The sequence below is a fragment of the Macrobrachium nipponense genome, chromosome 13, assembly GCF_015104395.2.
Source record: "Macrobrachium nipponense isolate FS-2020 chromosome 13, ASM1510439v2, whole genome shotgun sequence".
Taxonomy (NCBI): Eukaryota; Metazoa; Arthropoda; class Malacostraca; order Decapoda; family Palaemonidae; genus Macrobrachium; species Macrobrachium nipponense.
The window spans coordinates 26943033-26962274 of NC_087206.1; positions in this window are offsets into that span (position 1 = coordinate 26943033).

The window sequence follows — 19242 nt, forward strand, 5'->3', positions numbered from 1 at the left end:
GGGCGCTAGCTGAATAGGCTGGCGCACGTCATCAGGCCCGCCATCTTGGGGCGGAGGTAATTCAAACAATGCAGCAGGCTGCAGTATATGACGTTTTTTTTCGCACTATTCGCTTAAATATTGCACGGATTTTTTCTTGTCTGATGGCTCGTTACAAAGCTTACATAATTCCTACAAGGATCTAATAAAATAAAGTTGTTCCTTATTGTTTGAAAGTTAACTTACAATGACTTTGTTTTAGCAGGTAGGGGGAAGGGGGCTAGTTGTACACAATGTTAATATTTATCCATAACTATTGCTGTAAACAATAATTTGAAATGCTGTGATAAGACATCCTACGAAAAAAATGGTTAAAACAATATTGTTTAAGGGCCATTAGGTCAATAGGGTAAAATGTTGGACACTAATTTGATGTTTCTAGATTTCTTTCACTGCATTATAGCTATGTAATATTAGTGTTAATCTGGTCCTTGTAATAAGAACTAAATGGCCAGCTAAGGCACATAATGAGTTTGTTGATGTTTTGATATAGCCTGCTGATTCATATCAATGCATATAGATTATCATTACAATGTAGTATCATTAAAACTGTTTGGAAAACAGCAATGAAAAAAAAAAACTTGTTTGTTTAAATGCTGGGAATATTTATAAATAAATGCACAGATGTACAATAAATGTTATATATACATTCAATGAAAGAAACAAATATCATGAAAATAAATCATTGTGCAATACATTTTGAGAGTTGTTACTTCAAAGTATAGGCTTAATGACAAACCATGAACAGTTAGCTGAAAAAAAAAGACTGGCCTTATGATTGTGGTCTAGGCTGAAAGGTTCGTGGGGGGGGGGGGGGGGGGGGGGGGGGGGGAGGGGGGGGGGGGGGGGGGGGGGACGGTTACTATGACCGGGTATACAGGGTTGCTCGTCAGGATTGGCTCATTTTGGCAATTTTGGTCTATAGAAGTATAGAGATGGCCCAGGCCCTTATCCCAAATAAGGTATAATAATTTGGGTCCTTGACAAACACCGGTCTAGAGATGAGCTATATTGAACTGTTAATGCTTGCCATAATGATATATCTTAGTCTGAGCAAATTACAAAGGTAGTTTTGTGTGAAAAATTTAAGTTCTATATAATTATTTCACCATATAAAATTAGGTCTAGAGATAGGTCACTTTTGCCACTAGACGAGGTTCTCTTGATACCCGCTAAATTTTCCAAAGCCAGGTCTAGAGGTCTTCTGACCTCTAGACCTGGCTTTGGAGCATCCCGTTCCAAAAAAATGGAAGAACCCCCACCCCACCCACCCAGGCTCAAAGGATCAGGCAGAGATGCAAAGGCTAGATAACACAGAAATCCTAGTTATTCTAGGGCCTACTGTAGTTTATTTTAGGCTCAACCCTACAGTTTTATGACAAACTTGTAGGCCTGTGCCAAAAATTATATTGGGGGGCATTTTTTAACAGCACTTCGAGGAGGGACAAAGATTTTACTTAAGTTGCACAGATCCATAGCTGTAGGCCTACTTTAGTCATCGTCTTATCACAGCATTTCAAAATTATTGTTTACAGCAATAGTTATGGGTAAACATTAAACATTGTGTACAACTAGCCCCCCTCCTTCCCCCTACCTGCTAAAACAAAGTCATTGCAAGTTAACTTTCAAACAATAAGGAACAACTTTATTTTATTAGATCCTTGTAGGGAATTATGTAAGCTTTGTAACGAGCCATCAGACAAGGAAAAATCCGTGCAATATTAAGCGAATAGTGGCGGAAAAAGAAAAAACGTCATATACTGCAGCCTGCTGCATTGTTTGAATTACCGCGCCAAGATGGCGGACTTGTTGACGTATGTCCGGCCGGCCGATGCGGCATCTAGGCTTTTATATCTATGTATAGGACGGCCTCTTTTGGTGATACCCTTTGACACTGGTATTTGGAAAAATCTTACATACACAAACAAAACTCTTATGACTATTTTTTTGTTAACGTTTTACAACCCTATCGAACGTCAAGCAGCAACTCAAACTAACACAGCAAAATTTCATAACAATGTAAATTTTCCTCGTTAAGGCATGTTTGACTGGGCAGGCAACTCTGCACTTGATTTCTCGTCTGCTACTGTTCTTTCATGATAGTGATCTGTTCCAACTAATGGTAATATTACAACTTTAAACAGCTTACCTTGCAAGGGATAGATAATCATTTGTATTAATAATTTGGTAAAATAGCCAAATTGAATGGTGGACCAGTTGACGTCCTCCTCACAGGAAAGCATTCGTGATCCAGTACATGGTTCTGTTAGTGTTACCAAATTGCAGACGAAAGATTCAGGGCAGCGCTCCCATACTCAAAGTGAAAGATAAACAAAACAAGGGACTGGCTACACTGCCACGCACTCGTGTCCACAGCAAAAACGAAAACATTTCACAATTCCAATCACTTTTACATCAGCAAAGATGATGAATCAATTCCTAAATAAATCACTGATAATTAAAGGAATATTTTTCCCATTCTTTTGTATGTTTCCCGGCTATCATGATTTTTTTAATTCTCCATTTTAACCTTTGTTTTTCTCAGGCTCTCATGATGTCAGCATAGGGGTAAGGGCATAACCTACCTAAGCCGCCCCAGGAACTCTCATAACCCCCAAATCTCTGTACTCTGCCTGTAAATTGATTCACACACTCTCAGGTGAAAGGAATTTTATACCATAGTTTATTGTTAGATTCAAGGTATTAGATTGATATGGTACAGGTGTGTGTATTTCAGTTCTTGCACGGTACATGAAGCATTGTGAATACTGAATAACACAAATTAATCGTACTAGAAAATACAACGAACAGAATTGACCAGAAATTTTAACGAGTAGTATTTTCTTTGATTCGTTTTCACAGATTTTCAAAGAAAATGAATATTTTTATTTTATGGTAAGCTATAATAAAAAATATTTTTTTGTATATAAAAAAATAAATTTTAGATTTTAAGAACTCGTTAATAGCAACTCGATAAGAAAAAAAATTAATCAGATTACGACTTATAAGGTAACAAACAATACCGCCCCCAACGCAAACCAGCCCGAAAAGAGCCTTTATTAGGTTCACAGATCTGGATAAACTAATCCTTTATAATAATAATAACGCCCCGCCCCCCCCGACCCACAGCCGCCATCACAAACAGTACGGCAAAATTATGCATAATCAGTAAACACCTCTATTACGTTATACCTAACACTGAAGTCTGAAAGCGGCTTTTTTAACTATAAAAGGGGTTTTATTCAATTTTTACTGTTACTCATTTCCAGCATCTGTGATATAGTAGCTACCTATAAAACTTGGAGGAAAAGTTTTGGGGGGGACAATTGATAGGTCATGCTGTCTCCCCTAAAATACACTGAGCTGGATATTGGTACGGCAGCCGTATCCCTGATTGCGATAGATACGGGAACGACTGTGAATTGCGTATGCGCGAACCCTTGTTTACGCAGGGCATATCAGTGACAGCAAGAAAATGACGACCTAGCCACGTGAACCGTTAGTAATACATCAGTTTTCGCTGAAAAAACAGATATTTTCAGGTTCCAACAAGCTGAAAAAAGGCAATTCGATCGTTCGTGACCTACGGATACAATTTCTGGAAGTTTGACTCTTCGTAGACGTCTATTGCTTTTTTCAGCTCGTTGAAACCTGAAAACCTGTTTTTCGGCGAAAACTGATGTATTACACGGTTCAGAGGAGATTCAAAGAAGATATGAAGTACACAGATAGATTAGTTTAGTTTTATTTTTCATGTATATAGTCAAAATCTAAGTATGATTAAGTATTATTGTGATTTTTTATATTTTCATTTACTGTCAAAATGTTTTGGTGATGACAGTATGGTGCTTCACTTTGACATTTTGAATTGAACGTTCAGCGAAACAATTCAGTTCGACTATTATTACTACTGTCTCTGATCTAGTGCCGTACCTATAGCTCTTAGGCAACTGCATGGTTTTAGCAAACTACCGTACCTACAGCAAGTCAATAGCGCAATTACGGCACCACTGACAGAATCTGACGTAACCCCACTACATTTATGTTATTTGGGATGCAGGCTTATTCGGACCATGGCTGATTCGGACCTTAGTCTTGGCTGATTCAGACCATTAAATTGGCTGATTCGGATAATTGTTTAGGCTAATTCGGACCATTTGATCGGCTGTTTCGGACCTTTGTTTTGGGTGATTCGGACCCATACAAATAATTTTATATAGCAATAATATTAAGGAAACCTTTGATGAACTTTCAGGCAAGGTGGGTGTCATTGGGTCAGTTAATGAGTTTATGGATTATGTTGACCTAACATGGTTGCAGAGTCAGGGAAAATGGAGAGCTGGCCAGTGTTTGGGTGCAGTATTAGGACAAACAACGATGTGGAAGGGTGGCATCATACGCTGAACAAAAAAGCCAAAAAAGTAACCTCGCAACCTATTCACTATCTTTAATATATTTAGAGGCAAAAGAAAAACCGAATCGGGTGAATTAAGCTTGTCAAAGAGGCAAATTAAAGAGACGTCAGAGAAAACAGGCCAAGGAACTACAAGGGCGTGTCATGAAACTGTAGGAGGACTATAATGAAAAGAAAATAACAACTGGAGTCAGCTACTGAAGAAATGTGCACATACATACTATGCGCCAGTGTAAACCAAGGGGGCTATTTCGGGTGAATTTGGGTTAATTTGAGCTCTATTTTTAGCTTTATTTTTACATGAGAGTAATTTGTAACCGTACGATATAAATGGTCCTAGAAACATGAGAGGAGTGGATTTCCATTGCTTCCCCAATATATTTTCATAATAGACTTTGGATTGATTATGGATTACAAACATTGAAACAATATTATAAAACAATGTCACATGTAAATACTACATATTAGCAGTGGCGGCTCGTCAGTATGCCAGTTGGTGGAAGCTGCTAGCACCCCCACCCCTATAGATTTCATAATTAAGCATTATGCACAAAATTATGAATATATACATGAATATGAGAAATTATGTATAGATTATCAATAATTCTTTATAAATGATTACCATTCTCTTGTTTTTGTAAAAAAAAATTATTTGAAACAATATGAGGAATTGCTGGTGCTCAGCAGTTCTTATTTTGCTAGTAGGGTGATAATGTAGCCAACTCGCACGTAAGGTGGGTGATGGGAGCACTGCCCTCTCGAGCAGTGTTAGCTTAGCTGTTGGAGGGCGAACGTGTGATTTGAAATTCGTCAATAACCTAATCAATATGTAGTATTAGTGATAGTGATCAAATTAGAGACGATAGTAATGTAATGCAGAATAATCAACTCAGTGGTGAGTTGCAATAAACAGAAAAAAAAATTATAACCACAATAATATCAATGATACTAAAATTCAAAATAGCTTTTGGCAGCTATTCTGCTGCCTTCCTCAGTGAGAGAGAGAGTGTGTATGTGTAAGCATGCGTCCGTGTCTTATTAGGTGGGTGTTCTTTAGTCCTTTTGTTTTATATAGGCCTTTGTTATTTTATTTAACCGTTCATACTCAGTTTTGTATCTTAATTTTTTTATTTTCGAGTTTTGTTTTTATTCTTTTTAATGATTTTTACATTTCTACGCTTAGTTTACATCAATTTGATATTTTTATGTAACCTCATATTCTCAATTTTCCGTCAGTCTCTCCGCTGCCGAAAGTTACTGCTTTGAATTTTAGTCTTTTAATAATTTTTCAGTTTTGATTACAGTTTCAAATTTGATTAGGGTAATCATCCATTAGTGATCAGTCATAGCCCAAGAAAAAACAGACAATTAGTAAATTTGAAGAAATTAAGTTTCGGCATTGTTTATAGTATCAATATATATATATATTAATATATATATATATATATTATATATATATAATATAAATATATATATATATATATATCTCGAACTACAAATTGTCCTTTAATATCTAATTCACTCTACCTCGGAATTAATATATTTTCATATATGTTTAACCGAGGGGGAATTTTATTAAGCGATAATAGAATTGGCTATAGACAGGCGCGAACCACGACCTCTTAATTCCAGGGACTGGCAGTGAAGCCCCAGACCACCCCGCCAATAAGGTAGATATTAAAGGACATTTGTAGTTCGATATATGTATATGAATCACGGTAATGTGATAGACTTTTATATATATATATATATATATATATATATATATATATATATATATATATATGATACATATATATATATATACATACATATATATATATATATATATATATATATATATATATATATATGTATATAGTATATATATATTATATATGTAACAACATATTCGGACCTTCATCTGATTGGCCGATTCGGACCTAATATGCATTTGGGGCCTGGCTATCATTCATAGGGGTGCTGTACATACTTTTTTTCAAGAAAAAAAAATTAACTGCATAAAAACACATGCCGAATACTTAATTTCTTCAAGTTCTGTTTTTCTTGGACTATGACTGATTACTAAAATGGATGATTACCCTAATCAAATTTGAAGCTGTAAACAAAACTGAAAAAGTATTAAAATACTAAAATTCAAAGCAGTAGCTTTCGGCAGCGGAGGTTACATAAAAATATTAATTTTATGTAAACATAAGCGTAGCAAAATAAAAATCATTAAACCATTAAAAAGAATAAAAACTCGAAAACAAAAACATTAAGATAGTACAAAATGAGAATGACAGTTAAAGGAAATAACATAGGCCTATATAAAACAAAAGGACTAAAGAACACCCACCCAAAACAGAGACGCTTGCATACACATACTCTCTCCCTCTCATCTCTCTCTCTCACTGAGGAAAGGCAGCAGAATCGCTGTGACAGCTATTTTGAATTTTAGTATCATTGACATTATTGTGGTTATAATTTTTTCCCATTTATTGCGACTCACCACTGAGTTGATTATTCTGCATTACATTACTATCGTCTCTAAATTGATCACTATCACTAATACTACATATTGATTAGGCTATTGACGAATTTCAAATCACACCTTCGCCTCCAAAACAGCTAGGCTAACACTGCTCGAGAGGTCACTGCTCCTATCACCCGCCTTACATGCGAGTTGGCTACATTATCACCCTACTAGCAAAATAAGAACTGCTGAGCACCAGCACTAACACATATTGTTTCAATTATTATTATTTATTTTTACAAAAACAAGAGAATGGTAATAATTTTTAAAGGATTATTGATCATCTGGAATTAATTTCTCATATTCATGTATATATTCATAATTTTGTGCATATATATTATGAAATCTATAGGGGGTGCTGCAGTTCCACACTGCATACTGACGAGCCGCCACTGCTAATATGTAGTACCTATTTACATATGTGACATGTTTTATAATATTGTTTCAATGCTTGTAATCCATAATCATTCCAAAGTCTATCATGAAAACATATTGGGGAAATAATGGAAATCCACTCCTTTCACGTTTCTAGGACTATAAAATGTGGTGCCTTTCAAGTTTCTTAATTTATAATTTAGTTTGGTTTTATTTTTTAATACAAAATACCTTTTTACTATAGTTTACCATAAAATAAAAGTATTTGCTTTCTTTGATAAGCCATAAAAACGAATCAAAGAAAATACTACGTTTTATGGTAAACTTTAATGCTTCATGCAAAAGTTATTCGATTCACAGAAATTCTTAAGAGCAACTAATTTTGCCACGATTTCATCGTAATTGAAGCTCAAAATGTGATTGTTTCCTGATATTATTTCCTAAACCCGAAGTTTTGTTTAAATTCGTCAGCTGGCGTGTTTTTTCATCTGTCCATCCGCCTGTGGTGTTTCCCGGGCTTTTGTTACATTCAACTTCCATTCAACGATTATAATAATATCCTATTTCGAATATTAACGGTGTAATTCGCATACAGTAAATTATTAAAACACTTTTCAGATATCCTTTTATTTACCTAAAACTTACTATTAGCGTAACTATCTAAAGCCCGGGACGCAGTGTTACCGTACAAAAACACCACAGGCGGATGGACAGATGAAAAAAAAAAAAAAAAAAAAAAAAAAACGGCTATCCTCATTAAAATCTAAGATCCATTCTTCCAACTACGTTAAAATGACGGTTCCTTGCTGACATTAAGCTGGGACATTCTACTATTAAATGTTTTACTGTGAGGGGAACAAGACAATCCTCACAAAATGGTTCAGGGTCATTTTTTATTAAAAAGCCATGAGTAATACGTGTGTGGCAGTCTCTTTCCGACGGTCTTCTAACATATAAAGCCAGGGGTTGATTACATCAGTAAGTTCTCTCATTTTATTATTGCTCTCTGTTGTCCAATAAAATTGCCAAACTGATTCTACTGTCTTTTTAATTTCAGAAATGTAGTCTGAGGAAGGAATTGCTATACTTCTTGGATTTTTTTATGTATCTGACTTAGCCAGTTCATCAGCTCGTTCATTTCCAACAATACCAACCTGTGAAGGAACTCAGCAGCTGCCTTCTGTTATTTCCAGTACCACAGGGTGTACCGGATTAAAAGATGCCAAAGCTTCCAAGGCACTCTTGGAATCACTAAAAATAGTAAAATGATCTCCTTCTAAAGTTACAATTTTCTTTAGTGCTGTTAAAATGCTAAAAAATTCAGCAGTAAAAATAGAAGCACAACTTGATAGTGCACCACAAATACTACTGTCAGGGTATACCACTCCAAACCCAACACCTGCACTGGATTTGGAGCCATCAGTAAAGATTTGCCTAGAGTTATCATGCTTTTCAGCATGACAATATTTCACAGAGGGCAACTTCCATGGAGAGAATCTTGAAAATTTTGCTGGAATTACTTTTCCTTTTACTACATTGAGCTCCTCCAATGCACATTTGGATATGAAACATATTTTTAAAAAACAGTACTAAGGACTCAGGAGTTCTCTGTATGCGGTACCAATATTTCAACAGGGCAAATTTTCTTATCAAATCTAGGGGCAGTTCACCTGCACCCACTTTATTAATAAACTAGATATTGGGGAGGATCTAAAGGCTCCTGTTGCAATTCTAATTCCCCCACGGTGAACTACATTCAAAGTATCTAATCTTCTTGATGTTGCTGATGAGTAGATTTCTAACCCATATGCCAATTTTGAAGCAACCATTGCTTTATAAACAAGTAACAAGCCCCCCCACTTTGTATGACCTAAGAGTTTTAAAACATCTAAGGCCATCATGCATTTGACTTGAGGCTCCTGAGATGAGCTTTCCATGTTAACCTGCTATCAAAGATGAGGCCTAAAAACTTTGTTTCCTGTACACATGCGAGTCTCTGTCCATTTATAAACAGATCTGGGTCTTGAAGAACCCCTCTGATACCGCAGAAATGCATAACAGTTTTGGCAGAGGAAAATTTAAAACCATGCTCAGCTGCCCAACTGTTAACTTTATTTTTTACCAACTGAAGTTTTCGCTCTGCAACAGACATTTTAAATACATTACACGAAATAGATAAATCATCAACGAACATTGTTGACATTACATCTTTTGGAATTTTTGAGGCTATCCCAAATATGGCTAGGGCAAACAGAGTGACACTTAACACACTTCCCTGTGGTACTCCTTCCTCTTGATCTTTCAAATTAGACAGAGTACTACCTACTCTGACTTTAAAATAACGGTTTTTAAAAAAAATTTAATAAAAAGTGGTAGTTCTCCATGCAGACCAATTTCATGCAAGACTTTCATGATTCCATACCTCCAGGTAGTATCATAAGCCTTTTCTAGGTCAAAGAAAACCGCCACATAATGCTGCTTGGAAGCAAATGCCTGATAGATTGCTTTCTCCAAATGTATCTATACATCTATGCAAGAGTGCATAAAGCGAAGGCCACACTGAGATGATGATATAATCTTTTTTTATTCTAAAAACCATACCAACCTAAAATTTTTTCCATAAATTTACAAAAACAGGATGTTAAAGCTATTGGTCTATAGCTTGTAGGGACAGATGAATCTTTCCCAGACTTGACAAAGGGTAAAACCGTCGCTATTTCCCAAACACTAGGGTAACCACTCTCCTTAAAAATTCTATTACTAAAAGTAGGGAAAAAACCCCATTGTCCCTCAACACCTAGGTGCTAATCCCCAGGTAACCTAACCCCATTGTTGTTCAACCTAACCTAACCCCATTGTCTCTCAACTCCTAGGTGCTAATCCCCAGGTAACCTAACCTAACCCCATTGTCCCTCAATTCCTGGATGCTAATCCCCAGGTAGCCTAACCCAACCTGAAACCTGACCTAACCCAATCTAACCTAACCTAACCCTAACCCCAAAATTCCTCACACTCTATGGGAGGTAAAAACCCTGGTTTCAACCCTAACCCCAAAGTACCTCATACTCTATGGGAAGTTAAATGGAAAATCAGATCCCCAGGTAGCCAAATCTAACCTAACATAACCTAACCCATAACCTAACCTAACCCCAAAACTCCTCATACTTTATGGGAGGTAAAAACCCTGATTTCAACCCTAACCCCAAAATTCCTCATACTCTATGGGAGGTAAAAACCCTAATTTCAACCCTCACCCCGAATTCCCTCCACTAGCCGCCCCCTCCAATTTTTTTTTTTTTAAACTTGAAATCACAAGTTCCAACATGTCCCCCGAATTCACTCCCAAACGCAAATTTTTTTAAGTCAATAAGGAACTCTGAAAATTAACTTAACAAAACCCATTTCACTCTTAATCATTTATGATATCTGCATAATATTCCATACGTAAAGAGGTTAAATGGAAAATCAGATTACATACAGAATTGTTATTATTTTTGTAACAAGTCATACAGAAATACATGAACTAATATTCCATACATAGTTATACAAGAATACACTGGAAAAGGTGTACAAAACAATACACAGGCATGATATACATTCGTTTTACGAAAATAATACATCATAGAGACACATTGCTAGTATATACCACACACATCTTCCCCAGTTTCCCGATCGTGTGTGAAAGATATTTCATCTAATACATCTAAGCTTTTAAATCTTGATAACAAGTTCTTCATATATAAAACTTCCACACATCTTTCCTCTAGCAGGGATAAATTCTTTTTCATAATGACTATGCAAGTGATTTTACCAATTTTCTTCATTTCATCACTGAATGTAGATAACACAGGTAAATACTGATTTAACCATGTCATGTTAACTCATCCACTTTGTCCGATACCGGCGGGGAAGATAACATATTTGACATAGTCATACAATGATTTAAATAATTCTTCCTTTAATTTCTTCACCGAAGAGAAAAAGTGGTTGAACCTCATCTGCTTGGTATCCCTGCTCAAACGGTCAGCATGGTCCTCATCTTTGGAATATGCTACGCTCTTTTGGGCGTATTCATTATTTTCAACAGGGGGACCGATACCATATTGGGTTAGTAAAGTAGCTATGGTAGGGAGATCTACTTCATCGTCACATTCCCAAGAGGTAATATTTTCGGGTCTTTTCACAAGGGCTGACCCTTCAACACCGCGATCTTGAGGACAGGCGTATGTTGCATAGCTCGAGAATATCAAAAGCCTGCAATCTCGGCATACGGATAACTTCGAACGACGTCTTCAACCAGACTATAATTCCTGCATGTAACACAATTAGTGGCCACTACTAAACAAGTATTTCTCTTTCTGAACCTATTTTCGGACAAGTTCCCGAAAACTAACTTGCACGAGGAGGCTGACGAAGCCATGGCGAGAGTATTCCTCCGAGGAGTGTGCGCCTTAATATTCCGATGGTTCAAGAGTTAATGACCCACCAAACCACGCAATCGACCTTCCCCGCCCCCTGCCACTAGGAGTCATTAAAGATGGCCCCCTTTATCAAAATCACTGATTAAACAAGTTGTATCATGCCACCTGAAGCTATGAATCATGCTAAAGCCCGACACACTTTCGAACTGTTATCTCAACCTCGTGATTAAACAAGTTGTATCATGTAAATGGTTAATCACATGATTAAACAAGCTGTATAATTTTCCTAGCATGTTAACCTTTTAACGCCGATTGGACGTATTAAACTTCTATATCAATTGTCTGTTGGTACGTCGATTAAAAAAGTTTTTTTTTTTTTAAATTAGCGGAAAACTTTTGAATCACGCGCCTTGGGGGATGCTGGGAGCTCACGGATCAAGGCGTTGTCTTGTTTACAATCGTTACCCAGGCGCACAAGCACGAATTTCTTTCTTCTCGCACTATAAAACATCAGCGACACATCTCAGAAATTATTTCGTCACTTTGACATAATTTTTGCACCGTTTTATATTAGCCATTACATGGAGTATTATATATGAAAATGTGCGCAATTTCATGTAGAATACAACTAAAAACAATCCATGGTTGTAGCTTTTATCAGTTTTGAAATATTTTTATATAAATAACGATAAGTGCCAAAATTTCAACCTCCGGTCAACTTTGACTCTACCGAAATGGTCGAAAAACGCAATTGTAAGCTAAAACTCTTATATTCTAGTAATATTCAATCATTTACCTTCATTTTGCAACAAGTTGGAAGTCTCTAGCACAATATTTCGATTTGTGAATTAATGAAAAAACTTTTTCCTTACGTCCGAGCGGTAACTCTTCCAAAAAAATCATACATTTTTTCGTCCGATTGTCGTAATGTTTGAACCATTTTAAATTAGCCGTTACATAAAGTTTTATATATGGAAATTTGCGCAATTTCATGTAGAATACAACACAAAACAATCCATGGTTGTAGTTTTTTTCAGTGTTGAAATATTTTCATATAAATAACGATAAGTGCCAAAATATCAACCTTCGGTCAACTTTGACTCGACCGAAATGGTCGAAAAACGTAATTGTAAGCTAAAACTCTTATATTCTAGTAATATTCAATCATTTACCTTTATTTTGCAACAAATTGGAAGTCTCTAGCACAATATTTCGATTTATGGTGAATTTATGAAAAAAAAAAATTTCCTTACGTCTGCACGGTAACTCTTCCGAAAAAAATCAGAAATTTTTTCGTCCGATTGTCGTAATGTTTGCACCATTTTAGATTAGCCGTTACATAAAGTTTTATATATGAAAATGTGCAAAATTTTATGTAAAATGCAATTAAAAACAATCCATGGTTTTAGCTTTTTTCAGTTTAGAAATATTTTCATATAAATAACGATAAGTGGCAAAATTTCAACATTTTGTCAAATCTGACTCTACCGAAATGGTCGAAAAACGCAATTGTAAGCTAAAACTATTACATTTTAGTAATATTCATTCATTTACCTTTATTTTGCAACAAATTGGAAGTCGCTAGCACAATATTTCGATTTATGGTGAATTTATGAAAAAAAAAAAAAATTTCCTTACGTCCGCGCGGTAACTTCCGAAAAAAATCAGAAATGTTTTCGTTCGATTGTCGTAATGTTTGCACCATTTTAAATTAGCCGTTACATAAAGTTTTATATATGAAAATGTGCACAATTTCATGTAGAATACAACTAAAAACAATCCATGGTTGTAGCTTTTTTCAGTTTAGAAATATTTTCATATAAATAACGATAGGTGGCAGAAATTCAACATTCGGTTAACTTTGACTCGACCGAAATGGTCAAAAAACGCAATTGTAAGCTAAAACTATTACATTTTAGTAATATTCAATAATTTACCTTTATTTTGCAACAAATTGGAAGTCTCTAGCACAATATTTCGATTTATGGTGAATTTATGAAATAAACTTTTTCCTTACGTCCGCGCGGTAACTCTTCCGAAAAAATCAGAAATTTTTTCGTCCGATTGTCGTAATGTTTGCACCATTTTAAATTAGCCGTTACATAAAGTTTTATATATGAAAATGTGCACAATTTCATGTAGAATACAACAATAAACAACCAATGGTTGTAGCTTTTATGAGAAGTTTAGAAATATTTTCATATAACGATAAATAGAATAAATTCGTCCTTCGGTCAACTTTAACTCGACCGAAATGGTCGAAAACTGCAATTGTAAGCTACAACACTTACAGTCTAGTAATATTCAATCAATCACCTTCATTTTGCAACCAACGGGAAGTCTCTAGCACAATATTTCGATATATGATGAATTTTTGAAAAAAGTTTTTTTTATGTCCGCGCATTACGAATTCATGCATCATTTTGTGATAATATCTTTTCTGTGTTGTCTTGATCGTTTTACAATGTGTTATATACCAAATTGATCGCAATTTAGTGTACAATACAACGAAAAAAAATTAACTTGTTAGCTTTAACCGTTTTCGCGTTGTCATATATCCCAATATTTATATATGATAATGATATATTTTTTTTCATTTCTGATGGTTGCATACTAAACTTAAGGCAATGACAAAAAAAGGAGCCAAAAATGAACTCCTAATCTTGAAAACTAAGCGTGCTGTGATTTTTTGAAAAAAAAATTTCTTCCGCTTCGGCGCTCACTCGCGAACGCCTCCGGCATACGGGAGACGATTTTTAAAATACCGCTTTGCGTGTCCCACCATCTTCATACCACTACCGCCTCTTTTCTCTGGATTGCACCATGCTTCTATTTGTTTTTTAATAGCTGCATTCCTTAACATCCAATCTTTAACCCCTGCCGAATATCAAATTATTTATCAACAGTGATGACTAAGAAGCAGCTACGGGTATTGAAGAAGACATACGAAAATGTTGAATACCCCGACAGTTTTAGCGATATAAATATATTATTTAGAGATGGTGTCAAAAATGATCTAAAGAGTCAACCCTCTTATGCTTTACATAAAGTTACACTGAAGAAATTCCTTCGAAGAAAGGTGATATCCCCAAAACCTCGGGTCAACCGTTAGCAGTGATCTGGCTGACATGTCTAAACTTGCCCCTTGTAACGAAGGTTATAAATATCTTTTAAATCAGTTTTCGAGGTATTTACAGGTTATTCCTCTAATTAAAAAGGATGGGAATACTATGCAATGGACGTTAAAGAAGGTTCCCGAATCAGAAGCTTTTTTCTGGGGTATAGTATATCACGTTTGAATACGGATGAAGGTAGGAAAGTGTTTGTCAACGGAACAAGTAACACTTTTCAAATCCGTATCCATATTTTTGAATGAGATGTTGGTGGAATCTTGTCTGATATTTCACTATCAATCGTATATTAAACTGTTAAAAAATATAAAACCCATTGCGATGACTCTGTTAGGACGGAGTGGATTGTTTAATGACGATGATAATGGGACATCTGGTATATTAGAGCATTCACAGGTTAATACCTTCCAGGCCGCTGCCAGGTGGGAAACGAGTTTCATGGGGACTCCTAAGCGAATATTGACATGTATTTATCAGAATCGGTGGATTTGAGAATTAGGTTAGAAATGGCTAATAGCAGCTGGATTTTGGGTATAGATATAAATGGAAAGTTGAACCAGTTGAACATGGAGAAGCCAAAATTATGGATTAACAGGGTTACCCCGTACTATAACGCCATGTCTGCTTTGAATGAGGCTTTATCAGTATAAAATGTATATCATCGGAACGAATGAATCATCTATATTAATCGATCAGGCATTTGGAGCGTGTATTCCCAAGAAGTTAACAATCGCCTTGGTTGATATGAAGAATTTTTCGGGAGAATATGCCAAGAACTGGTTATATTTCGAACACTGCGAGTTAAGTAAATATACGTATCATTATTAACGGGGACAATATATATAATATTCAAGAGTACATTTCCCCGGAGAATAACACAATTATCTTACGAAAAGCAGAAAGCAATCGGGGCCGGGCGTGAAAACATGATCACTTACAACGCTTTTAAAGGGGGAGATATATTTTCTGTTTTAGTTTCACGACTGAAGATGTGAAGGATTCGCTACCGGTCGAAATTTCCAAGGATAACAATTAGATTGGCAGGACCAGTGGCAAACCTCACATAGTAATCATTTTGGGGATACGGAAGATATTCTATCAATTATTGATTCAGATAGGATAATTCAGTGCGACGTTAGAGGGTGAAATGGATGGATACTAGAGAATTAGAAATATCTTTTAAAGACACGTTAAGGCCATTCATTAGATATTTTAGGAATATTTACCTTAGATGATGTAGACGGGTTTATATAAGTTGAAATAAACCTTTATTCTTTATATATAACACTTTAGAGTCATCTTCGGGTATTAATAATATAGGTCTCTGGGTATATTTGTACGTGGAAAGGTAACCCAGAAATTTAATTATCTTCTTTGACAGTTAATGCTATCGAGCCTGAATTTTAATCACATAGATTTTTCAGATTTCTGCGTAATCATTCTGAATATACCGTTTATGAAGTTAAAAGACAGAGACAACCGGATATTTCGTATAACAACCTTTAATATATAAAAATAAAAACTTTATTTTATTCATCACATGTTTATCACCCAACGAGAGAAGGAAAGTCATTCCAATCTTAAACGGTGGTTTTGTTGCTACCATATCGGAAATTTTTAGAAATTTTCTTTGCGGTAATCTAACTCTAAATAAGAAATTCATTAAACACTTGAGAAAGTGTAGGCGTAAAATTCATCTTGTGTCCTTGAAAACCTCGTCTGTAGCTAAGAAGAAAAATATACTGAAAAGCCGTAAAGCGGGCGCTATTTTATCGGTGTTACTATCTTTAGCCGCGAGTTTGATAGGGAGTCTTTTTAATTGACAAAAAATTAAGGAGTTTCAAGTTATCCCCGCCGTTACATACGAGAGGTTAATGAATAGAAAGGAGGTTTGTGATAATATTGATAATAATTATACTAACCTTGAGGGTAATGGTAAGTTGGATACAACTGTTAGTAACATGCACATACCTCTCAATGTTAAAATGAATGCAAAATTTCCAATGGCGGCTAAATCACTCACTGGACCTCATTCTCCTATAAAGGGTGTGGGAGAGGTGGCTGAAGTAGCTGGGGAGGAGGGGGTAAATGATGCTCCAATTACGTTGAAAACAGTTATAGGGGATCTTAGCCGCAAAAAGAAGCAATCCCGATTTAACAGTTATTATTCCAATATTATTTAAAGAACTTCAAAAGTCGTACGTTACAGCTTTTGTTAAACACTTACAAAACTCTAGCTCGATTGAATGGAATGAAGGAGGTGATTTAGCTCATCCACTGGCAGCTTATAATATTTTAGAAATCGCTCGAGAATTTCAAGGGAGTAAAAAAACCAACGTTGATAATATTTCCAATTATCACTACTTAATTGAGATGGCTGGGGTTAAAGATTGGATGTTAAGGAATGCAGCTATTAAAAAACAAATAGAAGCATAGCGCAATGCAGAGAAAAGAGGCAGTACCTAGTGGTATGAAGATGATGGGACATGCGAAAAAGAAAATGGTGGGTGCGAGGGTACCTTATTAACATGCTGGGAAAATGATACAGCTTGTTTAACTGTGTGATTAACCATTTACATGATACAACTTGTTTAATCACGAGGTTGAAATAACAGTTCGAAAGTGTGTTGGGCTTTAGCATGATTCATAGCTTCAGGTGGCATGATACAAGTTGTTTAATCAGCGATTTTGATAAAAGGGGCCATCTTTAATGACTTCTAGTGTCAGGGGGCGGGGAAGGTCGATTGCGGGGTTCGGTGGGTCATTAACTCTTGAACCATTGGAATATTAAGGCGCACACTCTCGCCATGGCTTCGTCAACCCCCTCGTGCAAGTCAGTTTTCGGGAACTTGTCCGAAAATAGGTTCAGAAAGAGAAATACTTGTTTAGTAGTGGCCACTAATTGTGTTACATGCAGGAATTACGGTTTGGTTGAAGACGGTGTTCGAAGTTATCCATATGCCGAGATTGCAGGCTTTTGATATTCTCGAGCTGATGCAACATACGCCTGTCCTCGCGATCGCGGTGTTGAAGGGTCAGCCCTTGTGAAAAGACCAGAAAATATTATCTCTTGGGAATGTGACGATGAAGTAGATCACCCTACCGTAGCTACTTTATTAACCCAATATGGTATCGGTCCCCCTGTTGAAGATAATGAATACGCCCAAAAGAGCGTAGCATATTCCAAAGATGAGGACCATGCTGACCGTTTGAGCAGGGATACCAAGTAGATGAGGTTCAACCACTTTTTCTCTTCGGTGAAGAAATTAAAGGAAGAATGATTTAATCATTGTATGACTATGTCAAATATGTTATCTTCCCCGCCGGTATCGGACAAAGTGGACGAGTTAACATGACATGGTTAAATCAGTATTTACCTGTGTTATCTACATTCAGCAATGAAATGAAGAAAATTGGTAAAATCACTTGCATAGTCATTATGAAAAAGAATTTATCCCTGCTAGAGGAAAGATGTGTGGAAGATTTATATATGAAGAACTTGTTATCAAGATTTAAAAGCTTAGATGTATTAGATGAATTATCTTTCACACACGATCGGGAAACTGGGGAAGATGTATGTGGTATATACTAGCAATGTGTCTCGATGATGTATTATTTTCGTAAAACGAATGTATATCATGCCTGTGTATTGTTTTGTACACCTTTTCCAGTGTATTCTTGTATAACTATGTATGGAATATTAGTTCATGTATTTCTGTATGACTTGTTACAAAAATAATAACAATTCTGTATGTAATCTGATTTTCCATTTAACCTCTTTATGTATGGAATATTATGCATCTATATGCACATATCATAAATGATTAAAATTGAAATGGGTTTTGTTAAGTTAATTTTCAGAGTTCCTTATTGACTTAAAAAAATTTGCGTTTGGGAGTGAATTCGGGGGACATGTTGGAACTTGTGATTTCAAGTTTTAAAATATCATTGGGGAGGGGGGTGGGGGGTGGGGGGGGGGGGGCTAGTGGAGGGAATTCAGGTTGAGGCTTGAAACTAGGGTTTTTACCTCCCATAGAGTATGATGAATTTTGGGGTTAGGGTTGAAATCAGGTTTTTTTTTTTTTTTTTTTTACCTCACATAGAGTATGAGGAGTTTTGGGGTTAGGGTTAGGTTTGGTTAGGTTTCGGGTTAGGTTAGGTTTGGCTACCTGGGGATCTGATTTTCCATTTAACCTCCATAGAGTATGAGGTACTTTGGGGTTAGAGTTGAAGTCAGGGTTTTACCTCCAATAGATTATGAGGAATTTTGGGGTTAGGTTGAATCAGGATTTTTTTTTACCTCCCATAGAGTTTGAGGAGTTTTGGGTTAGGGTTAGGTTTTAGGGG